At 47.9% G+C, this 26,189-nt stretch overlaps 1 long non-coding RNA gene across 3 annotated transcripts; it reads left to right on the top strand.

Annotated features, from left to right (window-relative positions):
- The first annotated feature begins 783 nt into the window (after nt 1-783).
- Nucleotides 784-25,244, top strand: LOC128832069 (uncharacterized). 3 transcript variants are annotated; one of them, XR_008443890.1, is made up of 5 exons: nt 784-1,086; nt 10,984-11,278; nt 24,373-24,546; nt 24,764-24,954; nt 25,090-25,244. It is a non-coding gene; the product is annotated as an uncharacterized LOC128832069 (long non-coding RNA). The 3 variants fall into 3 exon arrangements; XR_008443891.1 differs by lacking the exon at nt 25,090-25,244 and having other exon boundaries at nt 10,984-11,282; nt 24,764-25,063; XR_008443889.1 differs by lacking the exon at nt 25,090-25,244 and having other exon boundaries at nt 24,764-25,063.
- The last annotated feature ends 945 nt before the right edge of the window (nt 25,245-26,189 follow it).

The following is a 26,189-nucleotide window of genomic DNA, read 5'->3' on the forward strand; positions in this document are numbered from 1 at the left end:
GAACACGGGGGGGTTGGATGGGGCAGGAGTCCCGGGGGGCGGGCCACGACCCCCTCATGGAGTGAGGAGGGAACCGGTTGTTAAGTTTTTGGCAGCTCATCGCTGGCCGCGACTAGAAGCCGCAGAGCAGGCCTGTCAGATGGCAGAGGCGGAACTCCAAAAAGCCTGCCACGAGAAGGAAGACCTGGCCTTAAAATTAAAGGACACTGAGGAGAGGCGGGAACAGCTGGCGGGACACCTCCGGGCTGCACAGGCCAGAAGGCCCCCCTGATCCCCAGGGGTGGGGATTTTGAGGTGTGGGGTGTAGCGGGGTAGACACCTGCTCCTGCCCTGAGGGGCTTAAAGTCACCCCTGGGAGAGGCTGAGAGAAAAGATGGGCTGATTGGGAGGCAGCCTCAGCTGGCCCTATAAAGGTCAGGGCAGCTAGGCATTCAGAAGGCTCTCTCTCTCTCTCTCTCAGAGGGAGCAGGGCCTGGCTGCCTAGCAGAAAAGATACTGGTAGTGAAGCAGGGCTGGGGAAAGGCCAGAGGAGCTCCTGGCTGGCAACTCCCCAGGCTGCAAGGCCTGGTTTAAGGCCTAAAAGGGTACTGGGTGGTAGAGGAAGGCAGCAGGTCCAAACCCCCTTGCCCGTGATTAGGGTGACCAGATGTCCCGATTTTGATGGGACAGTCCTGATTTTAGGGGACTTGTCCCGCGTCCCGACCTTACATCGGTCAGGACGCACTTTGTCCCGATATCCGGGGGACCGCGGCAAACCGGCGCCACTCACTTGTTCTTCCGGGGCCCCTGGGGCAGCGCTGCACAGCTGAGCTCCCAGCTGGTGTCTGCCTGCCAGCCGGCAGGAACCTACAGAATGCAGCAGCAGCCCGAGGCACACACAGAGGTGAGGCAGGCAGTGAGGAATTCTCCGCAGCTCCGCTGCATGCTGGGGGTGTGTGGCTTGTAGACGCCAGCAGTGGGCATAGAGACTGAGTCCCCCCCGCCACCCTCGACGTGACCCGACACGACCCACCAGCGACGGGACCCCCCTAGGCTAGGAGCCAGAGTGGGACCTGGCTGCTGGATGCTTCCTGGGAGCCGCTCCAGGTAAGCACTGCTGGGCTCACCTGGCCCCCTGGCAGGTCCCTCTGGGGGGGGGGGTTCCCCTCAGCCCCCACCCTGACCCTGTTCCCTCTGCCTCCCCCACAGTCCCTCCCCTCCCCCCGATCATCTCACCCGACTCACTGCCCTCAGCCCCCACCCTGACCCTGTTCCCTCAGCCTCCCCTGCAGTGTCCCCGTTGTGCCCCCCCACCCTCAATCCACTGCCCTCAGTCCCTGCCCCTGTTCCAACAGCCTCCCCAACATTCCTTCTCTCCCCTCACCATCATCTCACCCTGCATGGATGTGGAAATCTCTCCTGGATTCCAGGCTGTCGTTAGCCCCTGGGGCAAAAGATCAGCAGAGGTTTCCAAAGGGAAGTTTGCAGCCTTTGCTCAAACCCATTTTCACTTTAAAAAATAAATAAATAAATACCCAAACCCATCCTGACACCCATCTGCTCTGTCCAGATTTGCTGTTATCCCTGTTGAGACCAAAGTGGTTTGAAAAATTAAAAATCCTTGACACCATTGTGTTGCTTCCCTCTGTGTTGCTCCTTAATCTGATGGACCTGCCAATAATGAATAAAGATGAATGCCCTGGGAGCAATGTGTCAGGCAGACAGTTTGTGAAGTAGGAATGTGAATGCTGAAGCCCTCACAAAATGCAGAGGCTTTTCTTAACCTGAGAACTGAAAAAGAGCCAGATACCCTGCATGGGTTTGAAAGTGACAAGAGCCTAGCGACTGACCAGAGCAGCGCCAGGTTTGAAGTGACAAGGAGGGTCTGTGTCATGAAGTCTGCATTTCCACTGAGGACTCTTCCATTACCAGGGTAGCGCTGGCACAGGTCTGCCACCCGGCACAGCAATGCTGAGAGGTGCCAGTGTAGACCCAACCCACTGCCCTCAGCCCCCACCCTGACCCTGTTCCCTCAGCCTCCCCCGCAGTCCCCCCTGTACCTCCCACCCCGAACCCACTGCCCTCAGTCCTTGCCCTACCCCAAATCTCTTCTTCAGCCTCTCCCGTCATCCCACCCCCATCGCTCCCCCTGCTGTCCCACCCCCTCAACTTCCCCACATTCCAGTCCTGCTCCCCTCTCTCATCCCCTCCAGACCCTGTCCCTCTCCCCAACCCCCCGACCCTCCCCAGCCCAGCCCCATTGTCTCCCCCGCCCCGCCCCACTCTACATAGCTCTCTACCCTGTCCCATTCATGCTCCCCTCAGCCCCTACCCTGCTCCCCCCATCCCAGTCCTGTCCCATCCCTCTTAGCCCGCCAGACTCCCACAGTCCCAGTCCTGTCCGCCTCAGTTCCTCCACCCTGCTTCCCCTGGTCCATCCCCACACACCCACCGACTTCCTCGACCTCCCTCCCCCCAATCCCACTGCCTGGACTCACCCCCGTCCCACTCAGGACATGCAGGAAAAAGAAGCAATGGGCTTAAATTGTAGCAAGGGAGATTTAGGTTAGACATTAGGAAAAACTTCCTAACTGTAAAGATAGTTAAGCACTGGACAAATTACCTAGAGAGGTTATGGAATTGCAGTCATTGGAATTTTTTAAGAGGTTAGACAAACACCTGTCAAGGATGGTCTAGTGTTATTACTCAGTCCTGCCTCAGTGCAGGGGTTTGACTAGATGACCTGTTGATGTCCCTTCCAGTCCTACATTTCTGTGATTCACACTGAATTGCCTTGTGCCACTGTCTAGTAGTAGTGGCAGACAGTTCTCTGACATGCAGGTTTATAAAATTGTAGTTAATATACAGTTTAGAGCATAGCAGTTTTAAAGCTCTGCATGTTCAGACCAACTGAACTGAAAATTGTGATCTATAGTATTCAAAACTATTAAGATGTGGGCTGAAATAAAATAAGCATGAATTGCTCAACAATATCAATGGAATCAGCATTGCGCTGCTATATATTGTAAAACATTACAGTGAAATCTTGCAAGTATTACATAGCACGCCGCCTTGCCCAAGTGGTAACTAAGCATAACATCTTCCTGTTTCAACATTCTTAACTTGTATCCCATAGCTCCTAAAAATTGGGTTTTTTGTTTTTTTTTCAAACACTGAATACTGCTAAGTTATGAGTTTTAACAGTTTTTTTTTCTTTTAAACCACAGCACTGAATGTTATTCTAAAATTGTTTTCCAAATATTCTTAAACTCCCAGTTTATCCCCCTCTGATGTTCATTGTGAAAAGTATTGCAGGTCTAATAATAATATTTGGCACTTTTGTAATTCGCTGTCCAACATGTGTTTTGTGCCCTCCTCTGGTGGATTTTTAAATTATAACTGTGTAGCTACCAGCTAAGGGAGTTATATCTTGAACTCAAGTAGTAGAAGCTCATGCTTTTAAGTCTGGATGGCTCGGGTTCAATCTTTGGTGACTAGCTATGATGGAGGTTGCTACGCTTATAATCCCTTTAATCAGAGGTTCTGAATATGCTTTGTTGTAGGCAGAGCTAGCCTATAGTTAAGCAACCGAAAATTTAGAATGGGAAGTGTTGAAATGTTGGGAAGCCTTATAATTTTGCCAGTCTGGAACGAACATCCCATCTGAGGGATGGGGGCGGGGAGAGAGGAGAGTGAGACAGGACCAGGAAACTGGGACAAGGAATCCAGAGCGGTAGTGGGGGGCAGTTGAAATCAGATGAGGAGCTGGGGCAGGTTAGACAGCAATAGGATAGACGTAGACTGGAGGGGATGGGGAAGAAGGGTCTTTGACTACTAGAGACCACTCCATTCAGGAGCCTGGAATAGACCCAGGATTCCCGAGTTTCACAGTTCCTCTTCTGTCAGCAGATATCTGTGAAACCCAGTGGCAAAAAAAGTGTCTCATCCCCCTATAGAGCTGATCTATCACATATAGGATGACAACCTACTGCCTCTGCCATCACTTACTCCATTAGCTCAAGTGGCAGAAGTCTGTGCAGTGGATCTAAAGGTTCATTGGCAGGGTTGGAGCCATGCGAGTTTCACGATGATTCCACATGCCAGAATTTCTGGGGCAGTTCAGTTTTGATTTTTACAAAAAAACCTGGGGAAATGCATACAGAAATAGGGTGACCAGATGCCTAAATAGGGGAATCTCAAGCAGGAGTAGAGAGGTTATTTTATTTCTGTATTTGGCACTGGTGCAACCACTGCTGGAATACTGTGTCCAGTTCTGGTGTGCACAATTTAAGAAGGATATTGATAAATTGGAGACTGTTCAGAGAAGAGTCACAAGACTGATTAAAGGATTATAAAACATGCCTTACAGTGATCAACTCAAGGACCTCAATCTACTTAGCTTAACAAAAAGAAGGTTAAGAAGTGACTTGGTTATAGACTGTAAGTATCTACATGGGGAACAAATAGTTAATAATGGGCACTTCAGTCTAGCAGAGAAAGGTAGAGCATGAGCTAATGGTTGGAAGTTGCAGCTAGACAAATTCAGACTGGATATAAGGCATACCTTTTCAATGGTGAGAGTAATTAACGATTAACAATATTCTAAGGGTTATGGTGTTTTTCTAAAAGCTTTTTCTAGAAGCTATCCTCTAGGAATTATTTTGGGAAAGTTCTATGTCTGTGCTATGCAGGCGGTGAGACCAGGTGATCACCGGATCCCTTCTGGCTTTATAATCTCAGAACTAGGTACATCAATTCACATGCAAAATTCTCATTGAATTCAATAGGTGTCTTTACCCTGTGGCTTGTGGTGCAGGCTGCAGCAGGGGCCATACAACCCCTCTTGCAGCTTCCTAGGGCCCCCTCTCATGGCTCTGTGCACCTGTGTCTGTCATTGTCGTCCTCTTCCCCTCCCCGCTCGCCCAATGTGTCCTGATATTTCACTCTTGCAATCTGGTCACCCTACCTGTGAAGAGTGGCTTATACTGCAGTCTGCCCCAGGGAGTGGGGCTAGATAGTGACTGGAAGTAGCCCAGACTGAGGCAAGGTGGGGGTTCCCCTGGGTGGGGAGACCCAGAACCCAAGAGTGTGGGGGTAATGCCAGGGGGGGCAGCAACCCAGAGAAAGGGGCACCGGGGTCCAGGAGGGACACAGGGGCCCAGCGGTAGCGGATCACAGGCCGATAGAGGATGCTCCAGAGAGCTGGTGAGCTAATTCCCACAGGCGACCAGCAGGAGGCGTTGCCGGGTGAGTCTGCGCCCGCTTACACTGTTCTGTCATATTTGCAGAAATCAATGTTCTATCTCATTAAATGGTTATGTTTCATCTAAGTTTTGTAAGTTAGACGATTCAATAATATATCACAATATTACTTGCACAGGCACTCTTATGTTCAATGTTAGCACTTTGCATACTGGACAATGGACAGTTAAAGGCCCATTTGAAGTAGAAACATTGTTTAAGCTAACAATTGCTCCACCTCCGCAAGTTAGCTATGTGGGACCTTTTGTTATTAAAAAGTATGTGGTAAGTCATGATGATAGATCCTCAATTTGCTCTAAAGAAAATTATAATGCCTATCCAACTTTCCATCATTCCATTGCACCTGCCTTGCGCACCTTATGTGACGCCTCTGCTAATGGGATGGAGGGCATGGTTAGAAGGGATTTTGCCACCCTCCACACAACAGAGGAAGAGAAGAGATGTTGTAGCTAAGTAATTAATGCAGTGGATCAGAACTTCCTCACCAAGAGAATAGGGGATCTAGGACATGACGTTTCCACCTTGTCAGAGCCCTTGTCATCAGCATTGATGGGGCTGGGAAAGACTGAATTTAATATTGTAAACATCCTTCCCTACTGGTTAGATATACAGGAACAGGATCATCTGCAAGTATTGGGAGCTCTTGGCATCCTCCAGTCAAACCTGTCCGAGGTATTTACCTGTGTGGAAGCCCAGCAATGGCTGTTAAGTGTAGTAAAATCGATTGTGAGACATGCCCTTGGAGTTAAAGAGAATCATCAGAAGTAACTCCCATGAGTTTGAAAAAAAGTCATAATGAGTGGTGGAAACTCGTTAATTTTACATATTATTCCCACAATGAGACCATCATAGCACTCGTACTTATATTGAAGTCAGCAACCGAGGAGAACATCCACCCTCTGGTTCCATTGGTACTCTTCGCCAATCAGTCCCTACTGGTGCCAATCGAAGATTGCAAATGGTACCCTCTCAAAGGCAAGGAATATAAGCCAATCAACCTACAAGCCTGTACTGAGCAGAAGGGGTTGGGGTAGACTTGTACATCTGGAACACTGGAAGAAGCCCATGTGCGCCTAAACTTCCAGTCAGGGGCATATAATTATGAATTGCACCACCACTCCCTTAATAACCAGTTCGCCACAGTGCAAGTAGATAAATATTGTTTATGCATAAGAAGTTTGTGTCCAGAATTTACTGTAAATAGATTCCATAACATTGTTAATTTCACCGTAAATATATGTTTATGCAAAGTGTTTAGTTTAAGGTGTTGTAACATAAATGTCGCCTTGCATGATTTAGAATCGGAGGTTATTTAGGGTTACCATATTTCAGCAAGTAAAAAAGAGGACGGGAGGAGCCCCTGCCACTTCCTGCCCCCCCCCCGAACCCCCAACCCTCCCCCCGCTCCTTGTCCCCTGACTGCCCCCTCCTGGGACCCCTGCTCAGAACTGCCCTCCAGAACCCCACCCCCTACCTAAGACTCGCTGTCAGGGCCGGCTTTAGGCCAATTCCACCAATTCCCCCGAATCGGGCCCCGCGCCTAAGAGGGCCCCGCGCCCAGTGGCAGGGCCGCCGGAGGGGAGGGGAGGGGAGGGGAGAAAGAAGTGGCCGAGAATCCCTTCCCTGGCTAGAGGCTCCTTTTTAATTTTTACTCACCCGGTGGCGCTCCGAGTCTTCGGCGGCACTTCGGCAGCGGGTCCTTCACTCGCTCCGGGTCTTCGGCAGCACTTCGGCAGCAGGTCCTTCAGTGCCGCCAAAGACTCGGAGCGAGTGAAGGACCCGAAGACTAGGAGCGCTGCCCGGTGAGTACAAGCCCCACGTGTTTTTTTACGTGGTTTTTTTTTTTAGTCATCCCTGCCGGGGCCCCGTCGAAACTGTTCGAATCGGGCCCCACACTTCCTAAAGCCGGCCCTGCTCGCTGTTCCTTGTCCCCTAACTTCCCCCTCCTAAGACCCCCCACACCCTAACTGCCCCCCAGGACCCTACCCCCTACCTGTACCCTGACTGCCCAAAACCTTATCCACACCCCCGCCCCCAGAAAGCCCCCCCCCGTCTCTTGACTGCCCCCTCCAAAACCTCCCTGCCCCTTCTCTGACCCCCTGGCTCCCTTGTTGTTGGCCTTCGCCTAACGTCTCTGTGAGCTTGCTCAGGACAACGGCCTGAGCCGTTCGTCCTGGCAGGCTGGGCAGCAGTGGAGGGGGGGGCGGGGGAGGAGCTCCAGACTGCCGGAGGCGATCTGCGAATGCAGGGAGGGAGGAAGTGCTCTCAGCTGCAGGGGCGAGGAGGGGGAAGTGGAGCAGGGGCTCTCTCCGGCTGTCAGAGCCCCATGTAAGTGGCACCATCCAGCCGGCTGCCCTGTTAGCCGCGCGTGCTCTCCATGGGGGGGAGGGGGGAGTCCGGACATTTACAAATTCCCCCCAGACGCTATTTTTAACTCAAAAAGCCGGACATGTCCGGGGGAATCCAGACGAATGGTAACCCTAGGTTATTTAATCAGAATATCATTTGTATGACTATATTGAGCCCATACATATTGGAGCTGACCTAGAAGCAATCAAAAGGTTATTACATTATAAACAGCTCACGTATTACATCAACAACTTAAGGTCAGAAGTCTTAAGACCCTCATTACAGTACATCATTCTGTAGCTAATATAAAGCGAATCCTTAAGAAAGTAAAGGAGGAAACTACACTGGTGGGAAGGTATTTTTAGTACAGATGCGAGTGAGACATGTGCTACTTGGTTCATAATGCTTCACCCAGTCATGGTACTTTTAATAATAATTTAATTTCTCAGATGAACATAATGAAGTCCAAGTCTCCTTCCCCCTCCCCCCCAACATCACAGGGAGGCAGCGCATGTTGTGGCGCGGGTTGCACAAGATGGCGGCGACTGGTGAGCTCAGGCACAGGGCTCGGTGTGGTTGAGCTTCCCCTTGCAGGGCACAGGATGTGAGCAACTGGGTGAGAGCCGGGGGTGGGCAGGGGGAACCTTCACAGGGGACCCTTCCTGCGTGGGGGGGGGTACCCCTGCACCGCAGGATGAGGAGGTGGCCCAGATTTGGTGCTTCTGGAAGAGCAGCAGGGAGCAAGTTTCTAACTGCGCTGCTGAGAGGAGCCACTCCTGCGCTGCCCCTTCCCGCGGGGAGCCCCTCACCGCCTGGCTGGCAGGGCCGGCTTTAGGCCGATTTCGCCGATTTCCCTGAATTGGGCCCCGCACAGAGCTGTGCCGCTCTCCCAGCTGTTGCTGCTAGGCAACCAGAGACGCTGGCGGTCAGAGGGCAGAGGCAGAGGCTGTTGGGGGGGAGGGGGGGGGAAAGAAGGCACATGTGCTTTGCAGCCTTTCCCTCCCCTCCCCCCTGCACTCACCTGGAGGAGACACCGAGGGGACTTCCAGTCCGGTGGGAGACAGGAATCTCTGCAGTGTGGACCTCACTCACCTGAGCAGCTGCTGGGGCTTCGGTCAGTGAGTGTTTGACCCCGTGATTCCCCAGAGGTTTGTAATATTGGGTTGGTTTTGTGGTTTTCGGTGGTGTTGCTGTTTGAGGGTGAGTTTGTACCTGCCTGTGTCTGTTTCAAAACTAAACTCAGGATCATGTAACCCAATAAACCCAGGAAGAAAGCCCCGAGCTGGTACTTAGTGCTGTGAATTCCAGGTGTGGGGGGGGGTTGGACGAGGAAATCAAATACATCAAGAGGGGAGAATGCGAAAGGTCTACAACAGGCAGGCTGAGACTCTTATCTCGCCCCCCCCCCCCCCCGAGAGGGGAAACTGAGGCACGGAGTGATCTGATTCCCCTCCCCAAATTATTTTGCAAAGGAAGGGGACGGGGGCTCCTATCCAAACCAGTTCCCTTCCCATCAACTCTGCTTCCCCTGCTGCAAGACCACTGTAGGGGCTGAATATTTCCATTAAACTCTGGCTCCTTCATTTGCCCTGCAACAATAAAATAGACCAGCTTTGGGGGGGAGGAATAGCCCCACACACACACAAAGCTGTGTGGACATTAAGGGTTTTTTTGGGGCGGGGGGGCACGATAATATTCCGGATCAATCAAACGCCCAGCTCAGCTTTCTAGCCATCCAGCAGTTCTAGGGCAGGGAAGGAAGGTGCTCTTGGTGCAAAGTGGTCGCAAAACGGGTGAATTTAGCAGGGGGGGGGTTCCAGTTGAAATCCCGCCCGATGCAGCTACACAGAATCGCTGGCGGCGCTGGGAGAGGCCAGGAGTAGAAGCAGGTGGCCTGGGGGTGGGCGGACATTTGCCCTCAGTCCTGGGCTCTGGGATGGACTAGGCTGGCTGGTGGGTTCAGTCTAGTCTTCCAGCCTGTTGCTCTCGCTGGGGTTTGTTGTTTTCAGCTGGCTCCACCGAAAAGATCAAACAAGCCCAGTAGAAAAGGGGGGTGAGAGAGGCGGGAAGGGGTTTGTAAGGGGTTAAAGTGACCCATTGGCGAAAGAGTAAAACCAAGTTTGACTGGGTTTCCCCCCAGCCACCACTCCTGCAAACACTGGGCAAGGGGCAGCCCCATCCCGCACCGAGGTGATGGTGAGGGGCAGCAGGGGAGGAAGGAAGCCACATGTAATGGCAGTCCCCTCCCCTCCCCCCCCCCCGCACCCACCACCCTCTCTCCGGCCCCCAAACTCTGTCCCAGAGCCTGCACCCACCCCTCCGCACTCCCTCCCAGAGCCTGCATCCCTCCATCCATCCTGCACCCCACCCCGTGTCCCAGCCCGGAGCCTGCACCCAGCACCCAAACTCCATCCCACTCAGCCCAGGGCAAAGCTCTCCAAGGGTTGCAGCTGTCTGGAAGTGCCTGCCTTCCACACCTTCCTCATTCACACCTCATTCATTCAACAGGGCAATTGATTACAAAGTGGGGGGAAGTTCTTATTCTACTTCTAGCAAAAAGACATTTTTCTTCTCCCTTAATTATACTACCTTAGGGGCCTGCTATATTATATTACCAAGGTTCAATACAAAGTCATATAAAAGTTATACAAAAATGCATAATGCAGAGATTTATCTACAACTGCATTGATTGACTGCTGTGTGCAGTAATATAGTGACCCCTGGGTCTCTGAATGAGGCTTTATACTTGCGGGGGGGGGGGGGGGGGGGGGGCGAGCGGCGAGTCGGGGGCGAGCAGGTGGGCAAGCGGCGGGTGGGCAAAGAGGCGAGCAGTGAGCCAGCAGGGGTTCTAGGAGTGGGCATGGGGGTTTCTGGCAGGAGAGTTAACCTGTTACAAAAGTTAGAAAACACTCCGAATAAAAAAACACTCTGTGCTCTTAAAACATATCTTTTCTTGCTTTAATTTTGAAAATTCAGTCACTAGTTCTTTTAGATGCAGTTTTCCAGCTATTTCATGCTCTATTGATATTGACCAGTCCAACAAATATCTTGCGCCATTGTTGAACGCAGATATGTTTTTATCAATTTTAACTTTGAGAAGTTACAATGCAGGAAGACCGATTAAACAATTTGGCAATCATGTCAATTGAATGCGAAGTAATGAAGAGCTTAGAGTTAGGCAATATACTGAAAGATTTTGTCAAACAAAAAGCAAGGAAGATAAAGTTTTAAAAACATATAGGTGAGATGTACAATACAGTTCCTCTTAATGAACTTGATATTTATAATATATGATGCAATGTATGTAATATATAATTTTGTTATTATTTATATAGTCACGGAAAGTAAATAATACATGGAAGAAATGAGAGGGTTTTTTGTTTTTTTTTTAAGTCATCCCTGCCGGGGCCCCGCCGAAACTGTTCGTATTGGGCCCCGCACTTCCTTAAAGCCGGCCCTGCTGGCTGGGAGGTGGTTCCTCAATCGCAGCTGCCGCCGAGTGCACATGTCGTGTACAACAGGAGCCTAGCAGGCAGCGGCGGAGCGGACAACGGGCAGACAGACTCGGACAGCCCCTCGGACCATTGAGCGAAGCAATCAAGTGGCTGCTATTGGAATGGAGAGTGGCTGTGGACTCCAGATGGTCACACGACACGGATCTCTAGCAAATTCAGCACCACGCCACACAGTAGGTAACTGTGGCTCAGGTCGGCTGGCTCCTCTTACTTCCTTTATTATTATTATTATTATTATTATTTATTATTAAGCAGACTGAAGTGGGAGCAACTCTGGGCTGTGTGTGTGGTATGGTGCACCTGTGGTGGGGGGGGGTCTGTCGGGGGCTGGTGGCATGGCTGGGAGGGCAGGGGGATGGCACAGCAGGAGACAGAGGTCTGTGTGTGGTGTGGGGGGAAGGGGATGGTGAATTGGTCAAGGGCTTGGGTTGGAGGGAGAGGGGGGTTGGCAGGTGGCGGTGGCATGGATGGGGAATGGGAGCAGAGGCTATAGGGGACAATGGCATGACTAGGCTGGGGGCTGTATAGATCACTGTGTTAATTAAAAAAAACTTTCAATAAATTGATTGGGCTAGTGTTTTGGGCTACATTTTAAGTGCCTTTGGGCTATTGATACAGTAGAAATCTGGTCACCAATAATCATGCTGGTTTTCTTGAAAAGCAGAGGTAACAGCACTCATTGATAAATCTGTGAAAAATACATGGCGTTGGCAGTAGTGTGAAGAGATTCTTTAAATAAGCTGTATGGACAGTGGGTACGGAAAACTGCCGTTCCTGAACAGGGTTTTTGTATTGATTGTAACCAGTGTCTGAATGCACTTCTTTAGTGTGACATCACATTTGCAGTGATTATATGCATGTTTGTTTTGTATTTTTAGTGTACATGTGCAACTGTTATATGATAAAAAAAAATGTTGCCTCACTATGCTCCGCAACTTACATTTTCAGTCTTCGTTACTTTGCAGTTCTCCCACCTGTCTCTCCCTGGATTTGGTTTGTAAAATATGGTCATCTTACCTTAAAGGTATCCAGGTATGGACACTATACTTCTCACCAGTACCAAAATGATTTAATACATCTGCTGTAGAAGTCTTGAGAGAAAACATTTTGAAGAGGTCAGACAAGCCAAGTATTTTCTGTCCTTGCTGATGAAACTAAAGATGCATTTTAAAAAAAAAAAAAAAAAAAAAAAAACCAGCTGTGTCTCCTTTTACACAGCCATTGAAAAGGAATCATTCAGGAAAGAACTCTGGGCTGCTCCCACATGGATTCAGCATTTAGCCCTGGAAGTGACAGACAGGTAGCTCTGTCAGCGGAAGTCCCGCCCCCCCATACTGGACATGCTCCAAATGCTCCATGAGTATAAAAGGAGGGAACTCAGCTCAGTCTGGGGTGGCAGCCGAAGGAGAAGGACCTAACCAGGCAACTCCTACAGAGGACCAGCCGACGCCCTCAGAGCCGCTCGGAGCGGGGGCTTCTTCTGACCGGCACAAACCCCTACCGGGGGAGGAACCAGAGGAGGCGACGGCCCCGGAGACCCGCGGAGGACCTTGGGATTCGTGGGCGACCCCGACTCCCAAACCGGTAGGAACCAACCTGGGGTGGGTGACAGCCTGGTACCTTGCCCTCGGTAAGCCTCAGCGTGTTTCGGTAGGACCACCCCCGCTGAGCCAGCAGCAAGGTCCTGCTGCCCTGTAACTAAGGGCTTGTTCTATGGACTTTGGTCACTGGGCCGTGTTGCCCTGTAGCCAAGGGCTAATTCCCTGGACTCTGGCGATTAGGCTGTGCTGCCCTGTGACGAGGGGTGTATACCGTCACAGGCTCATTCTATGGACTCTGGCCACTAGGCCGTGCTGCCATGCAACCACTGGCGGTTATATGGACTTTGGCCACTAGGCCGTGCTGCCCTGTGTGGATTGTCGCGGGCACGCAGGGGCGAAAGAAAATGCAGGCCTGTTATTTACCAGGCTGCACGTGGCAATAGACTATATTGGTAAGGGATGCAAGGAGAGTATGGGTCACGATGCAAACTGCAGACACACACACACACACACACACACACACACACACACACACACACACACACACACACACACACACACACACACAACTAAAATTAATCAATTTAAAGTTTTATTGGGGATAATTACAAGGGGTAAGGGAGCAGCGTTTGATTAGCTAATAGAGTTAATGAAACCTAAACCACACAATGACTAAAATATCTACTAACAATATTTATAAACAAAGATGCAGCATTTAGTAATAACTGATACTTACAAATACAAACCAACGCATAACGACCGGCAAAGGTAGAAACTCTGTTTGAAACACGTGAGCTGAGAGAGAGGCTTCGGGGTGATCAGGCTCGGTTATGGGTGTACACAGAAAAACGAATCCTGTGTATCCTTTCTCCTCTCCCGGCCTGCACATGGCAGGCAGGCTCATAAAGTACCAACTATGACATCATAGAAGTGTCATAGGGGACGGGGCCCAAAACCTGTTTGTGTTTGTTTCTGATTGGCACAAGCAAAGTTTACACCAAGTAGGGGAGCAGGTGCCTCAAAGTCTGGCTTCGCCCCCAAAAGGTGAGGAAATGCATATTGTTTTAGAATGCGTGCAACACTGAATGACAAAAGAAGAGGCCAGGGCAATACCGGTATGGGCAAGTTTTACAGGATGCAGACAGGAATTCATCTCAACACCCTGCAACCAGGGGTGGTTATATGGACTCTGGCCATTAGGCCGTGCTGCCCTGCAACCAGGGGCATAAACCCTCACGACATAATTAAGGTGGTGACAGTATCAGGACACTTTGGTTTGCATAAAACAATAATTAATTTTAAGATTAAGGCTCTCGTTAAGTAGAAATTAATGATAGTTGAAATTTAGAAAATCCAACATGGCAGATTAAAATGGTGAAGATCTAAATTTAGGATTTTAGAAAGGTCTAGAATCCAAGATGGCATCAGGGAGCAGTAGCGTAGCTGGGGGGGAGGGGTGCAAGGGAAGCCATCGTTTCCCCTCAGCATTTTCAAAAAAGCTGCGCCTTAGGCGGGGATACCATGGCGCCAGGGGCGAGGCCCACGCTCCACTCTGAAGCTTGGCCTAAGCTTGGCCTGCCCGGCTTCCCCCAGCATGCTGCATACCCCGCCCATCAGCTGTCTCCCCCAGCAGGAGGGAGACAGCTGATGGAGGGGAGGGGGAAGAACTGAACTCCAGCAAGCTGGGCTCCTGCAGGCAGGCTTTGACGGCTTCCCCTAGTGTGCTGCATAAATCCTGTCCCCTCCCTGCCGGGCAATCCGCTGTCTCCCAGCAGGAGGGAGACAGACAGCTAATCTGCGAGGCGGGGAGGGGGAAAGAACTGAGCTCCAGCAAGCTGGGCTCCTGGGGAGGAGGAGAGGCTGAGGCCTTGGGGAAGAAGGGGATTGGTCGGGGCATGCCCCTATAGGGGGCAGGGGCACCCACCCACCAGCCAACTGTTTATGGGGCCCGTGGGGGCCCACAAGCCATCGGCTGTTTGGCCGGGACCGGGGCAGTAGGGTAGCTAGCTTGGGGAGTGCGAGTGCTCGCTGTTTAGCTGGTATATAAGTGGCCCAAAATATTTTCAATCAATTTTCAATGACAGTGTGAAAATGTGTGTAGAGAATGATATATCAATTCCCCCAGTTAAGAAGAGAAAAACGTCCACTCGTATTGATGATGCGTTTGAGTCCCAGCATCACTTTGATACAAAAGAGGAGCAGGAGAGAATAACTTCATTTTACCCACTCCTAGACTCAATGATTACCTGCATTGACCAGCGATTTGAACAGAAGACTTGTAAAATTGTGACTGCAATGGGAAAACTGCTGAGCTTAGACACGGCAGGGACGATATGAGAATCATTGCCAACAAATTTAAAGTGTCCTTGGATGAGCTTGAAGCTGAAGTCAGATTGCTTTGGGGTTATGACGGATCTGTTCCTAAAGGTAGCACTACAAACACCACCAGAGAGTGGCTTGATTGGCTAAAGGAATCGGATCGGTCTTCCATGTTCCAGGCCTTTTACAAATCTATTCAATGCTTTGCAGTCTTACCGGTTACAAGCTGTTGTAAAAGAGCCTTTTCAAAACTAGCACATGTAAAAAATAAACTAAGAAGTACAATGTCTCAACAGCACCTCGACTCGCTCATGATTTTGTACATTGAACAAGAATTGGCTTCGTCAGTTAATTACAATGATGTGATTGAGGAATTTAAGTCCGTAACACCTGGTGAGAGATGTCTCATTCTCTAGGTCAGGAAGATGACGAAACCTTAATCTGTTTTGATCAATTTGGGTTAGCTCATTATCTGGTTAAAGATACAGTCAGTTTTCATGATCTTTATCTTTGTATACGCTGTGACAAAGTTCCTCCTCTATCTTGGTGGGTCCTGCGCTTATTGGCGGATTTTCTTGCCTCAGAGATTCACCATGTGGGTTGGGGAACAGCCCAGAGACCTTCCCCTCTGGAAGAACCCACAGTCCAGGTCAATTGGGAGGTTTGGGGGGAAGCCGGGCCCACCCTCTACTCCGGGTTCCAGCCCAGGGCCCTGTGGACTGCAGCTGTCTATAGTGCCTCCTGTTACAGCTGCATGACAGCTACAACTCCCTGGGCTACTTCCCCTTGGCCTCCTCCACACACCTTTCTTATTCTCACCACAGGACCTTCCCTCCTGGTGTCTGATAACGCTTGTGCTCCTCAGTCCTCCAACAGCACACCCTCTCACTCTCAGCTCCTTGCGCCTCTTGCTCCCAGCTCCTCACACTCACACCACAAACTGAAGTGAGCTTTTAAAACCCAGGTGCCCTGATTAGTCTGCTTTAATTGATTCTAGCAGCTTCTTCTTAATTGGCTCCAGGTGTCCTAATTAGCCTGCCTGCCTTAACTGGTTCTAGCAGGTTCCTGCACTCTAGTGCAGCCTCTTCACTGGACACTCAGGGAACAGAAAACTACTCATCCAGTGACCAGTATATTTGCCCTCTACCAGACTCCTGTACCCCACTGGTCTGGGTCTGTCACTGTTGCACTTTTGCATGGCGATTGTAATGGGTTCGCTGGGCCTCCTGTGCCTTCTCCAAATGTTCCCGTACAATAGGGGTAACCAGGCTATCCGGTCTCGCATCTGCATTACATGCTGTACTATATTTCTCCCCTCATTGGGTTCCTCTTCCCAGATCTCTTTGGCGATATCTAGTATGCCACAGGGGTGACGCCCGTATAATAACTCGAAGGGGGAAAACCCAATTGAGGCCTGAGGTACCTCCCGGATAGCGAACATAAGGTAGGGCAGTAGGGTGTCCCAATCCTTCCCGTCCCGACTTACCACCTTCCTTATCATAGCCTTGAGGGTTCGGTTAAACCTTTCTACCAACCCATCAGTCTGTGGATGGTAGACCGAAGTTCTCAGGGTATGTATATGGAGCAGCGTACAGAGGTCCTTCATTAGCTTCGACATAAATGGGGGTCCTTGGTCGATTAATATCTCCTTCGGTAGCCCCATTCGGGCAAAGATCCCCACCAGCTCTTTAGCTATAGTTTTAGAGGCCGTGTTCCGCAGGGGGACGGCTTCTGGGTAGCGAGTAGCATAGTCCAAAACAACAAGGATATATTGGTGGCCCTGAGCCGTCTTTCTCCAGGGGTCCCACTAGGTCCATGGCTATTCGCTCGAAGGGGACCTCTATGATGGGAATGGGTACTAAAGGTGCCCTCAAGTCGGGACGCGGAAAGTGCAGCTGACACTTCAGGCAAGAGGCACAGTACCTCTGCACTTCTTCATGTACTCCGGGCCAGAAGAACCGTCATAGGACTCATGCCAGGGTCTTCTCTACCCCCAAATGCCCCCCAAAAAGATGACTATGAGCAAGACTTAATACAGAGTTCTGGTGTTTTTAAGGTACTAGGATCTGCTGTACCTTCTGCCCCTGTACTGGTGCAACCTGGTATAAGAGATCCTTCTTCATTATGAAGTAGGGTCCTGGTCCCTGGGTTTTCCCTTCCACGGGGACCCCATCTATTTCAGTCACCTCCTTCCTAATTTTGTCATACCTTGGGTCTTCTGCCTGGTCCCGTCCAAAATTTCCTCTCCCGGGGCTAATCTGCTCAAGTTCTAGGGGCCCAGTCTCTGTTGCCTCTACTGGTTCAGAAGCATTAGGGTGGGGGTCAGACTCAGGTGCTTCTCCCTCCTGCATGGCCTGCTTTTCAGCTGCGCGGGTCTGCCTACCTACAAGAGCGACCCTCTGGCTTTGGGTCAGTATTCGGGTTCCAAAGGCCTTAGCTGCCCTTCTTTCCCTTTTTGTCTTTCTACCCTGTCTGGGAGTGGAGAACAAATCTGGGGATATTTCAGAGAAGATTGGGGGTTGACAGTCTGCTGTGGATGCCTCACCAATTTTAGGGTTCCCATCTTTCTCCAATCCCTCTACTGGGAATAAGTTTCCAAACCCTGGGAAGTCCCTCCCTATGAGCACCAGGTATGGGAGTTTAGGGACTACACCTGCTGCTACCTCAGTAATGTTCCCTTGGATCTCGATTTCTACTGGGATGGTGGGATAGTAATTAACTGTCCCATGGACACATGTTATCCCCGTACATTTAGCCTGTAGCAGCTGACTACACTTCACGAGCTTCCCGGAGATAAGCGTGATAGCACTCCCAGAATCAACCAGTGCCGTGGTCTCTACCCCATTTAGTTTCACTGGTCTGGTGTACATATGTGGGGTTAGTGAGACCCCCACAAGATGGATTAGGGAGCATGGATCTGCCCAGTTCCCCAGGTTATACTTCATATGTTCCTCAGCATTGGGACACTGTGCAGCTATGTGTCCCCTCTCCCTGCAGGCATAACATCTGTATGGAGCCCTAGGCGTTCCCCGGTCTCTTGGTCTGGGCAGTCTAGCACCACGATCCTCTTCTCCCTCAGTGCTCCGACTCTTTGTGGCCTCTGATGGGCCTTCAGCCTCTCTCTTTTTCCACCTGGGCTCTCCTGGTGGCCCAGTCACCCGAACTTTAGGACTTGGTGCTGCTAGTTTAACCCGGGATGCTTCTTCCTTAACTGGTTGGGTCAGCTCCCTCGCTGTCCTTCGCCTCTCTACCAGGGCGACAACTCATCATAGGTGGAGGGTTCGTTCTGGCTTACCCAGGCACGAAGCTCTGGTGGTAGTCCCCTCATGTATCGGTCAATGACCAGAACCGCTAGCATCTCTTCCGGACTCCGGGACTCTGTTTGCAACCACTTTCGTGCGAGATGGATGAGGTCATACAATTGGGACCGCGGGGTTTTGTCTTCCTGGTACCTCCAACTGTAATACTGCTGGGCCCGCATTGCTGTCATTACCCCAGATCTGGCCAGAATCTCTGCTTTCAGCTGGGGGTAGTCTGCCGCAGCCTCTTCAGGCAGATCATGGTAGGCCTTCTGGGCCTCCCCACACAGGAATGGGGCAAGGATGCCATACCACTGATCTCGAGGCCAGGCCTCCCATAGGGCTGTCCTCTCAAAGGCCAGAAGGTATGCCTCTACATCATCCTCCCATGTCATTTTCTGCAGCCAATGGCTGGCCCGTATGAGCCGCGCCCCATCATGGCCGCAATTCAACTCTGTAAGGGACTTTACCTGGTTTACCAGTTCCCGCAACATAGCTCGGTCTTGAGCAGCCTGGTCCATCAGCAGGTGATTAGTCTCTTGCTGCAGCCGCACTGCCTCCTGTTGGGCGGCTGCCTGGACACGGGTAGCCTCCTGCTGGGCCGCCGTAGCTTGTATCAGTGCCCACACTACATCATCCATTGTGGTGGAAAAAAAATAAACCCTCTCCTTTTTTTTTTTTTTTAAAATCACCCTCCTTCTTCCGCCGCGCTGTGCACCCCAAGATCCCACCCCTAACACCAGTGTGACAAAGCTCCTCCTCTATCTTGGTGGGTCCTGTGCTTATTGGCGGATTTTCTTGCCTCAGAGATTCACCATGTGGGTTGGGGAACAACCCAGAGACCTTCCCCTTTGGAAGAACCCACAGTCCATGTCAATTGGGAGGTTTGGGGGGAACCCGGGCCCACCCTCTACTCCGGGTTCCAGCCCAGGGCCCTGTGGACTGCAGCTGTCTATAGTGCCTCCTGTTACAGCTGCATGACAGCTACAACTCCCTGGGCTACTTCCCCATGGCCTCCTCCAAACACCTTCCTTATTCTTACCACGGGACCTTCCTCCTGGTGTCTGATAATGCTTGTGCTCCTTAGTCCTCCAGCAGCACACCCTCTCACTCTCAGCTCCTTGTGCCTCTTGCTCCCAGCTCCTCACACTCGCACCACAAACTGAAGTGAGCTTTTAAAACCCAGGTGCCCTGATTAGCCTGCCTTAATTGATTCTAGCAGCTTCTTCTTAATTGGCTCCAGGTGTCCTAATTAGACTGCCTGCCTTAACTGGTTCTAGCAGGTTCCTGATTACTCTAGTGCAGCCCCTTCTCTGGTCACTCAGGGAACAGAAAACTACGCATCCAGTGACCAGTATATTTGCCCTCTACCAGACTCCTGTACCCCACTGGTCTGGGTCTGTCACAACGCCTGGTTATCACTACAGCAAAAATTTGGTATTTTGTGTCTCATTTTTTTAGTTTGTATTTTTTAAGTAAAGTTTAGTTGTTAATTTAAAGAAGTTTAGTTAAGTTTTAGTTTCCTTAGTTTGTTTGATGAATAAAAATAACATCCTTTATGACTGAGTATTCAATAAATATTCGCCTTTAAAAAAATTTAAAAATTCCCTGGGTGCACACCCTAATGAAATGTGCTGCGCACGCCTTTGATCATGCTCACAATTTACCAGTAAATCTATATTTAGAACAGTCAACATACGATATCAAGCCCTAGTTGTAAGTGTGTTTACTTACTTACTCTTTGTCTTTCTGATGATACCGCCATCTTGAACAGAAGTAATTCTAAAAGTAAATGCGTGTTTTGTCGTTTGAGTGAGGTGCATTACTGAGTGTTTATGTTTTATTAAAACCCCTCGGAAATTACTTCAGCATCGAAAAAAAGAACACTCATGGAAGAAAAGTTATTTTTTCACAGAAGTAAAAGATAAAATTCAATGCATTTGTCAGCAAACGATTGCAGTTCCCAAGGAGTATAATGTGGGTTGGCATGACACGATGCACCATGAAAAATATGATGCATTCACCGGAAAAATCCAAGAGGAAAAAGTTCAGCAACTTAAAGCAGCATTTGCCAACCAAAGACATTTCTTTTCAGAGATTAACAAGTCTAGCGAAGATTCAGTAAGAGCAAGTTTTGTGATAAGCGAAATGATAGCTAAATCATCGTCACTTTTACAGAAGGCCTATCTATAAAAGAATGTCTTGTGAAGGCCAGCAAAATTTTATGTCCTGATAGGAAGAAAGTTTTTGAAGGCATAAGCTTGTCTGCCAATACAGTTGCCTGCAGGATAACAGATTATGTGCAAAAACAATTTATTCAAATGGCAAAAGACTTCAAAGCATTTTCAATTGCTCTTGATGAGAGTACAGATGCATCAGATACTACACAGTGTGCAGTGTTCATTAGAGGTGTGGACTGTAATTTGAATATAACTGAAGAATTGCTAGACTTAATGTCACTGAAGGGTACCACAACAGGATGGACATATTTCAAGCACTGGAAGAGTGCATTGAAAAATCTGCACTGCCATGGAACAACTCGTATTTTTGGCTATGGACGGTGCACCATCAATGTGCTCTGAAAACGTTAGTGTGGTTGGATTACTGAAGAACAAACTAAACAGCCTCAATATACCAGGAATTATCTTCACCAGTATACATTGCATTTTGCACCAAGAAGCCCTGTGTAGTAAAAGTCTACAAATGAAGGAAGATATAGATGTAGTTGTTAACACGGTTAATTTTATACGTGCACGAGGGCTGAATCACTGACAGTTCACTTCTTTTCTAGCAAGTATGGACAGCGAATATGGGGAACTTCTGTATCACACATAAATTAGATGGCTGAGTCATGGAAATGTTTTGAAGTGTTTTTTTGCACTTAGACAGGAGATTGATTCCTTCATGAAAATGGAAAAACAAGGAGGTTCCACAGCTTGCTGATTCCACTTTTATCTGCAACCTTGCTTTTCCAACAGATGTAATTGATCACCTGAATGTACTGATCTTGAAGCTTAAGGGTAGAAAACAGGTGATAACGCAGATGTATGACAATGTTAAGTCATTCAAAGTCAAGCTTACTTTGAGGGGGAAACTGCTAACTGCTGGCAATTTGGTCCATTTCTCGACTCTGAATTCCTTAGGAAAACTTGAACCCAAATCCTTGAAAGAATATGCAGATATTATTTCTAACTTACACAGTCTGATGTGCGGTTTAAAGATTTCAAGGCACTTGAACCACATTTTCAACCTTTTTCCACACCATTTGCTGTGAAAATTGACGACAATGTTGCACAGGAAATGGAGATGGTTAGTGGAGCTTCAGTGTGATACCATTTTGAAGAAATACACAGATGTTGGAATTCCAGAATTCTACCGGTTTCTTTCACAAGAAAGATTTCCCATGTTTTTCTCTGCTTCCGCAAGGGTAATGGCAATGTTTGGAAGTACATATAAATGTGAACAGTTTTTCTCTTCCATGAAGATTAACAAATCTGTGTTAAGGTCAAGGCTCACTGTTGAACATTTGCAAGCAACACTGAGATTGGTTTTGTCTCAGGATATCAAACCTAATAATGATGCTCTGGTTGATGCAAAACGTTTCCAGCTAAGTGGCCAAAAATGAAATGACTGTCAAAATTAGCACTGACTTTTTGCATTACAGTTTAAAAAAAAGTTAATATGTTGACTTTTAATAGCATACTACATTACTCTTCATTTTTTACATACTTTTGTATCGTTGTATGAAAAGGTTTCAGTGATGTGGCCATCAGGCCAATGTACTAGTCCTCATGTGGCCCTCTTAGTGATATGAGTTTGAGATCCCTGATCTAAAGAAACATTGTTCCACGATTGGACGTAACAGGAAAAACAGCAAGAAGAAATTGGCTCTGGAAAAAGTTATTGCAATATGAGCCTAGAGATGAAATTGATGGTTTACCCACAGAAGAATTGCGCCAAAGATTAGATAACCATGAAAATAACATATCTACAACTTTACCTAGCCTTAAAGATCAGGCATAGGAATACGGAGCACCCCTTATCTCCCTGATATCAGTAGAAGATAGTGCCAGTAAATCAGCATGATCTACAAACGAATAACTGCAGAAGAGCTACTGTATATGTGGAATTTAATAGGGGAGCATCTAGATAAAGTATGAATAAATAATTATATAGTAAATAAGTTAAATTATATAGGATATAAGATAGATAGTAATGTTAGGAAATAAGTATGTAATGGGTTGGGTTCAATTAGGTAGTAGATAATGTGTTAAGCATGAGACCAAGGGATGCAGCAACTATTCAAAATCTATTCCTGAAGCATATAAACAAGCAGCCAGAGTAAAGACAATAAGTTTAGTACATTCCCATTAACAAAAGGTATAGGGATATGTTTTAAAGTTAAAGCTATAGTATGAATAGTAATTGAGGTAGCAATGTTGCTGCTCTTCAAGAAATGAGAACATCTGAAAGCAAATGGAAGGAGCTATTTGATGACGTTGAAACCATTGCCAAGTAACTTGAAATTTCTATTCCGGGTCAAGCAGTCACAACTGCTGAGCACGATACAAAAACGTCAAAAAGACCTAACAAAAATATCATCCAAGCTCGCCTTGGTTTTTGTTCCTAGTGGCTGGGTCAGTTATCTACGCATGATGTTCCAAAGAGCACTCAAGAATCTATAAAATCTGATTTTTACTATCCTGTTCTGGACAGAATTCTTGCTGCACTTGACAGATGATTCACCTCCAACTCCAGTTTGTTTTCTGCTTGTGATCCAAAGAGTGAAAATTTTCTTGATTACGAGAAACTGGAAATAATTGCCGATCGTTATGGATCAACAGGCACCAATTTTGGCGAGAAGTCTAAGATGCCAAGAAGTATATTGCACCAAAACAATGGACTTCAATTTCTGAATTAAAAATCAATTCAGGTGTACAAAATTTCTCCTGGCGGCCTCAAGATTCAAAGCCGGCGGCCTGACAACACTGCGATGTAGAGCTCAATGCCAGCTATGTGTTATAATTTGATATTTCAGCAAAACATTTACAAAAAGGTGTTTCTTGGTTTGATTACCTTGGAGGAGAGGACAGCTGAAGCCATTTCTCAAGCCTTGCTCAAGTTTTGCTCAAAACAGAGGACAAGAATGCCCTACAGTTCTGGGTATAGGTGTACAAACACACTAATACAAGCGGTTAGAAGTGCTTTATGTCAGTTGTTCTCAATCTGTGGACTATGTCTAAGGGGTCCACAAAAGACTGAATGACTGAATAGAATTCAACTATACACACACATATATTTCCAAAGAGGTCCACACCTCCATTAGAAATTTTTTTGAGGTCCACAAATGAAAAATGGTTGAGAACCGCTTTATGGAACTTGCACAGTTCACTCTTGGTTGTCAATGCCACTAAGCAATGCAGATGTGGAGAGGATATTCTCTCAAATGAACACTAATATCTAAGCTTAGAAATCAACTTCGACAAAACACAGTGACTAGCATATTGCATATCCACTGTAGACTAAAAAGAGACCAGAAATCTGCTGCAAGGATTTCCAGCTAACAGGAGATGCTACAGTGATTCAATACATCAGTGTACAGTGGCTCAATGGAAGCAGCAGCAGGAGGACCAAGTTCAAGCACAGAAGACCAGGACGACAGGGAGTATGGGTATGTCTATACTTACCTCCAGGTCCGTCGGTAAGCAATCGATCCCGGATCGATCCCAGAAGTGCTTGCCATCGACGCTGGTACTCCTGCTCCGTGAGAGGAGTACGCGGAGTTGACAGGGGAGCCTGCCTGCCGCGTGTGGACCCGCGGTAAGTTCGAACTAAGATACTTCGACTTCAGCTAAGTTATTCACGTAGCTGAAGTTGCGTATCTTAGTTCGAAGTGGGGGGTTTGTGTGGACCAGCCCTAAGACTTTCTTGGAACTGGATTAATGCCTACAGTTGGGATACTTGGAGAGGTGAGCACATTTTTCTTTCTTTTTCTGGTTTAAAAATGTAAGCTTTATCTTTTGTCATAGGCAACTAAAGTAAAATTCAGGAGTAGCAGCACCAAAATGAACACATTTCTAAGTATTGTTTGTTTTCTGTATTTAACAGAGTTTGATTCACAACAGACCCCAGGAATAGAGGAGAACCATAGACAAAAAGGCTTGAAGATGGTGCAGACCTGAGGGCCATAGCACTGAACCCACAGAAAAGGCAACACTGATAGACTGCTGACAATAGCCACCACCCTTGGACTTCTAGAGGCACATAGCCACACAACTGGAGGTCTGAGCCGCTTGCAATTAACTTGCTTCAGGCACCCTGCACCATCCAGGGGTCTGTCTGGGACTTTTTTATTTTGTTGATTTTGTTCCAGGGGGTTGCAGTAGAATGGGATACGTCCTGCTTACATTTGTGTGCAGGGAGGTGGAATATGAATGTCTTTTTTGATACTTACATGCCTCACTTTAATCCATTGTAACTGGCATGTGCTTGTTTTCAGAGGTCTATGGAATGAGAAGACTAGATGTGTTCCAAGGATTTCCCACCAATGGTGGAGATTCTACAAAGATTCAACGTATTGCATACCAGCAGCAGGAATCAGATAAAGTTCAAGCACAGAAGACTAGGACAATGAAGTGGAGGACCTTTTCTTGGAGTACTCTATGAATAGCGCCTACAGGGACCCTATTGGTGAATGAGCACATTTTTTCTCTCTTTTTCTGATTTAAAATGTGAGCCTGTATCTTTATATGAGGCAACTAAAGTAAAAAACAGCAATGCCACCAAAATGCCCACATTTGTAACTATTGCTTTGGTATTTTACAGAGTTTGGTGCACAACGTGTATACAGCAACAAGGTAGCAGATGGTGCAGGCTAAGCTGAGGGACTTGGGCTGAAGCCACAGGAAGGACAACACTGACAGCCTGCCTCTGGGACTACACTGGTGGTCAGGGCTGGATTACCTAACAGGCAGACTAAGCATGTGCTTAGGGCACCAGCAAAGCAGGGGGCACCAAAAAAGAGGAGTTTTTTTTTGGGGGGGGGGGGGGTGGAAAAATTTGATATTTGATATTTCAAAAAAAGCATCGAAGTAGTCATCATGGGAAAAATAAGAACTTTGTTAGACTTCCTTACACTCCACTACACTCTTCCCCCGTTTTTCTGTTCTCTTTTTATTACTTATCCCCACCTAAACCAGGGGGAGTCCTACTAACGTAAATGGAAATAATATGAGGCAATCAGATCCTGTCATGTATTGCAATGAATTTGTTTTATTATTGATATAGTCTTCTGAGTTATACATACTTGATTTTTTTTCTTTCATATATATATTATATATATATATATATATATATATACACACATAAAAATAGTGTATGTTGTGTAATTTGTTTGGGGTTTTTTAAGCTCAGATAACTGAGATAAGGGGCAGGATGAAATGTAACCAATTGAGTGGAGCACAGAAATGTAAACTGGCAGAAGAAAACAAAAAAACAAAAAACTAGTGAAATTTTCCAAAATCTTCCAAAGCTGACAATTTTTCAAAGCGAATCCATCAGAAGCAACATCTTCTCTCAGTAGCACAGACATCGTTCCAAAACCTGTAGGTGTTTCAGAGAATGACCCTTTTTCTATTGGTGAAACAAACACCATTCCAGAACATGTGGCTGTGTCAGAGACTGAACCTGCTCATGCTGTAAATAATAGGAGAAAAGATCCTGGTATGTGGGTTGATTTCCGTACCGATGATGTAGCTTACTGGATAGATCATGGACCAAATGACTGTCAACACCACACTGGGCCATTTGAGAAATCACGTCAGACTTTTACCAATGGCAAACAAACAAGATATTGTCCACAAAAAAATATTTTTTGGCATGAAAGCAAATGGTGAGAAATACACTCGAGAATGGCTACTGTATTC

Source organism: Malaclemys terrapin, chromosome 2 (assembly GCF_027887155.1).
Source record: "Malaclemys terrapin pileata isolate rMalTer1 chromosome 2, rMalTer1.hap1, whole genome shotgun sequence".
NCBI lineage: Eukaryota > Metazoa > Chordata > Testudines > Emydidae > Malaclemys > Malaclemys terrapin.